This window comes from Nannospalax galili, unplaced genomic scaffold (genome assembly GCF_000622305.1).
Source record: "Nannospalax galili isolate Female #2095 unplaced genomic scaffold, S.galili_v1.0 scaffold1316, whole genome shotgun sequence".
Taxonomy (NCBI): Eukaryota; Metazoa; Chordata; class Mammalia; order Rodentia; family Spalacidae; genus Nannospalax; species Nannospalax galili.
The window spans coordinates 751,420-756,472 of record NW_008337765.1 but is presented as its reverse complement, the minus strand read 5'-3'; the positions used below and the strand labels follow the sequence as shown (position 1 = coordinate 756,472).

The following is a 5,053-nucleotide window of genomic DNA, read 5'->3' as shown; positions in this document are numbered from 1 at the left end:
GCCAGAGGAAGGCATTGGATCCCATGGAAATGGAGTTACAAATGTTTGTGAATCACCATGTGAGTGCTGGGAACTGAACCCGGGTCCTTTGCAAGAGTAATCAGTGCTCTTAACCTCTGAGCCCTCTCTCTGGCTTCATAACCCAGGAATTCTTCACTAAAGGCTTCTTTCAGTGGCTATTTAGGTGTCAAATCAAAGTCCTTCTATCTCATTCTTAGGGTTCATTATTTTTTATTGCAAATTCTGTAGGAAAGATCCTCTGATGGAGGATCTAATGGCCTTAGTTTAAGGCCAGGGGCAACAGCACAGATGTGCACAGAGAGCATCAAATTCAGAGCTCCTTCAGGAACCACTTATTTTCCTCCTTGGCTTTTCCAGAAGCCTTGTGACGATATGTCACCCTTCATAAGTTCAGCCGAACTTTCCCTAGAAAAAAATCACCCCACTATCTGTGTTCTTTCAAATGCATTTGGGAATTACATACCTACCTGTGGAAGTGTGATCCCTGTAAGGTCGTGAATTTCCAAGGAAAATAGGACTTTATTCAGGAACCACATTTTTTTCTCCAGAGTTAAAGGACTTGATGGGGTTCACCCCCATTGTGGCTGACCATCTCCAGCAGCCAGCACACCTGGACAGAGTTCCATGCCCACTGCAGATGTCTAAGGAGTGTCCACTTTAGCTTCTTTCAGCTGCATTAACAGAGTGGCAGCAGCCAAACTGGATTCAAGGCCCTGAAGAAACGCATCCAGTCCTCTCTGTCATCCGACAGCCTCAAAATGAATCCAGAGGCTGTTCATCACAGTTACTGTCTCAAAACATTCTCTCCACCAGTATAGAGCACAGCAGAGGTTTATGTCCACAATGATGGCATTTAGTCATTTCCATAGATGCAGCTTTATCACGTGGCTTTGAATCTGACATTTCATAGTGTCCCCAAAGGAAAGACTCTGCTTTGATAAATGGAAGTCATGGAGTGCTTCATGTTAGCAAGATCTTTAGCAACAGAGCACATGATCAGAAACATCATCTTCTGTCATGACCCTGCACAAAGGTTTGACTCCATAGGTGTCTATGCCCAGGAATACTTTCTTACTGACAGTTTCCAACAAAAGTTAAATAAAAGCAAACACTCACAACTCAAAAGTTGTTCTTTAGTCATGAAGATAAAGAATAATCTCACCATCCACTTTGGTTTATCATCAAATGGAAGTGTTTTTACATCTTCTTGCAGCTGTAAATTTCACCACGGAGAACACAGCCACAGAGAAGGGTATTTACTTGGATTGGCTGTATGCCAGATAGCTGGTCAACCACCAACAACTGGTGAAACCCAAAGCAGCAGTTGGCAGATCCATTGATATTCTCAAGACAAAAATGCATCTGGAGCCCTGTGTACAATCTTCATGGCACTAAGGCACTGACAGAGAGACAATTATTGCTGCCAAAAAGGGTCCAAATGCCACCCACTGTGCAGTGGACCCACCAGCTCTCTGGGTGTAAACAAGTCAAGCTGGCAGACAGAGCACAGGCAAAGGCTCTAGATATTTTTTTTAATTTACATTTTTGTTTATTTTGGTTTTTGTATTTTTTGCATGTGCATGCATATGTTCTGTATGTGCATGTTCACATATGTGTGGATGCATATGTGTGTGTGCACATGTGTATGTGTGTTTGTATATGAAAGTCCCAGGTTGATGTTAGGTATCTTCCTTAGTTGCTCTCCACTTTATTCATTGAGTCAGGGTCTCTCAATGAATCCAGATCTCGCCAATTTGACTAGTATAGCTAGCCAGCTTGATCCAGGAATTCCTGGTGTCCATCCCCTATGTGCTTGGACTACAGGTGGGTTGTGCCCACCTGATGTTCACATTTCCATGGATGCTGGAATCTGAGCTTTCATTCTCATACTTGTATGGCAAAGACTTTATCCACTGAGCAATCTCCCCAGCCCATCCATTGCTTATTTGTAGTACATCTGTCTGTATGCATATCTAGCCCTTCTTTCTTGAATAAGTAGTAGCAAACTGCAAACACTTTTCCATACCATGATTGCTTTCTCTCAGTCTATTCTGTCTATTCTAGCGATTGCTCTACAGTTGTACATTTTCCTAATTATTTTTTATAGGTATATAGGCCTCTGTGATATGGGTGTTTTGATTTATTTTAAGAGGGAAGAAGGATGTCAAGAGAGCTTTAAGGGCTGGGGATATAACCCAGTGATAGAACTCTTGCCTAGCATACATGAAGCCCTAAGTCAATCTCTAGTAACTAAGGGGGGTAAAAAGACTCAAGGCATTAGAGCCTTTCTGGAAGAAAAGTTATTTTATTTTAGTTAATTGATGGGTAACTTAAGTGTCTCAGAAGAGACAGAGATGCTTATACCAATATAGAGATGGCTGGTGGAGCAACAATGATATGAGACTGCCCCCACAAAAAAGTCTTTGTTTTTTGAGATAAAGAGGAACTGGAAGTGTTTGAGGAGAAATACAAGCTGTTTCTTTCCCTTTTTTTCTTTTTTCTCTCTCTATTGTTCCAAGCCTGGAGTTATCCAGGGGAAGCTGCCTCTCACAAGAGAGAGTTCTCACAAGAGAGAGTTCTTGGGTGATGTGATGTCAGGGAAGTCCTGCTGTGCCTTTGGCCATGGCTATTTCTCCTGTGGTTATATGAGTATACCCTTCATAAGTCTCTGAATTGAATAAAAAAAAGAATGCAACCACAAATTCGTCTCCTGTGTTATTTCCAATCTCATGGTATGCTCAACAATATTATCTTATTGGGCCAAGGGGATGACTTAGTGCATAAATGTACTTGCTGTCAAGCCTGATGACCTGAGTTCAATCGGTAGGACCCATGTGGTAGAAGAAGAGAACTGATTCCTGAAAGTTGTCCTCTGACATCTACATACACTGTGACATGCACACTCCCCCCCATAAATAAACAAATGTAAAAAATCGTTAAGCTTGCTCAAGCAGTATTTCAGTGAATACTACATACGTATCAGCAGTAAAAGACAGAAAATCCTTAGTAAAGTGAAGAGAATAAGAATTAGGGAAAGCGAAATGCAGAAACAGTTTACTCTCCTCTTACCTCTCTGTCAGCCCCATTCCTTACTATATTGGTTTCTTTTCTGTTTCTGTATAAAACACCATGACCAAGGCAACTTATAGAAGAAAGTTTATTTGGGCTTAAGGTTCCAGAGGGATAAGAGCCCATCATGGTTGGGGAGGCATGTCAGGAGGCAGCCAAAGTAGAAAGCAGAGTGCTCACATCTTTAACCACTCATAGGAAGCCAAGAGAGTAACTTGAAGTAGGTTAAAGCCAGTGAACATGCCTTCTCCAGCAAGGCCACACTTTCTAAAGACTCTATGATCCTCCCAAACAGCACCACCAACTGACCAACTGCTCAAATCCTTGAGTCTATAGGGGATAATTCTTATTCAAACCACTGCATTTACCTCCTCTCAAAGCCATGGATTAGTAAACTGACCACACCCAATTGACCTAGTCACATAGAACATGAGATCACTGTACTTTAAAAACTCAGGGACAAAACCATTTGAAGAAGATTTTGAACAGTTGCAATGGCCAATCTTGGTTGACAACTTGACATCCCTAGGAAGAGGGAACCTCAGTTGAAGAATTTTCTCCATCAGATTGGCCTGTGGGCATCTCTGTGAGTATTTTCTTGATTGCTAATTAATGTAGGAGGGCCTAGCCCACAGTGGTCCATACTATCCCTAGGCAGGTGGCCTAGGTTGTATAAGAAAGGTAGCTGAGTAAGCCAGAAGGAGCAAACCAGTAAGCAGTGTTCCTCCATGGTCTCTGTTTCAGTTCTTGCCCCTAGGTTCCTGCTTGAGTATCTGCCTGATGTCCCTCAATGATGGACTGATTTATGGAAGTGAAGGGCAAATAAACCTTTTCCTCCCCCAAGTTGCTTTTGGTCATGGTGTTTATCACAGCAACAAAAAAGCAAATCAGGACAACAATCTTGAAAAGTTACCAAGGTAGGTATGATGGTTAATTCTAAGTGTCATCTTGAACACAATCTAGAATCACCTGGGAAAGGAGTCTCAGTGAGGGATTATCTAGATTAAGTTGGTTTGAGCATGTCTGTTGGAGATTGTCTTGATTATGATAACTGATCTGGGTTGTGTAACAGTGGAGAAGGTGAGTTGGTAACAGATCTGCATGCATTCATTTTCTCTTGGCTCCTGACTGGATGTGACTAGCTGCTTCACGTCCCTGATGCCTTAACTTCCGCACAGTGATAGACTGCTAAAATAAACCTTTCAGAGTATTTTATCACAGCAACAGGAAACAAAAGTAGGACAGGAATTGGTACCAAGAAATGGGGTCATTGCTGTGATAGACTTGATAATGTGGCTTTTAGGCCTTTGTTTTATAGGAGGAATGTGGACATGTTGGAACTTGGGCTGTTAAAACGGTTGACTGATATAAGCAGAGCTTAATGGGCCATTCTACTGGGAGCTTAGAAGACAGTAATGCTGAAAGAAATATGGACACTGGAAGCCCAGCTCATGAAGTTTCAGAAGGGAACAAGGACTCTAACAGGAATTGAGCTAGGGGCCATTCATGGTATTTTGGCAAAGAATCTGATTGAATTCTTTCTCTGCTCTGAGAATTTGTGTGAGACTCAATTAAAAAGTAGTAGACAAAGGGACCAAGAACATTCACTGGCGGAAAGACAGCATGTTCAGCAAATGGTGCTGGCAAAACTGGACCTCCACCTGTAGAAGAATGAAACTAAACCCCTATCTTTCACCTTGTACAAAAGTCAATTTCAAATGGATCAAAGACCTCAATGTAAAGCCTGAAACTCTGAAACTTTTAGAAGAAAACATTGGCAATAACCTACAAGATATAGGTGTAGGAAAGGATTTTCTAAACTGGACATCAATTGCTCAGGAAATAAGGTCAAGAATCAACAAATGGGACCTCATTGAGCTAAAAAGCTTCTATACATCAAAAGAAGCAACCAAGGAAGTGAAGAGAAAACCCGCAGAATGGGAAAAAAAATTCTTCACCAGGA

The 5,053-nt window shown here is 41.7% G+C and overlaps 1 pseudogene; it reads right to left on the bottom strand.

The window, feature by feature from the left end:
* Positions 1 to 813: 813 nt before the first annotated feature.
* LOC103733837 lies at positions 814 to 1,464 on the bottom strand (annotated as a pseudogene).
* Between the last annotated feature and the right edge of the window lie 3,589 nt (positions 1,465 to 5,053).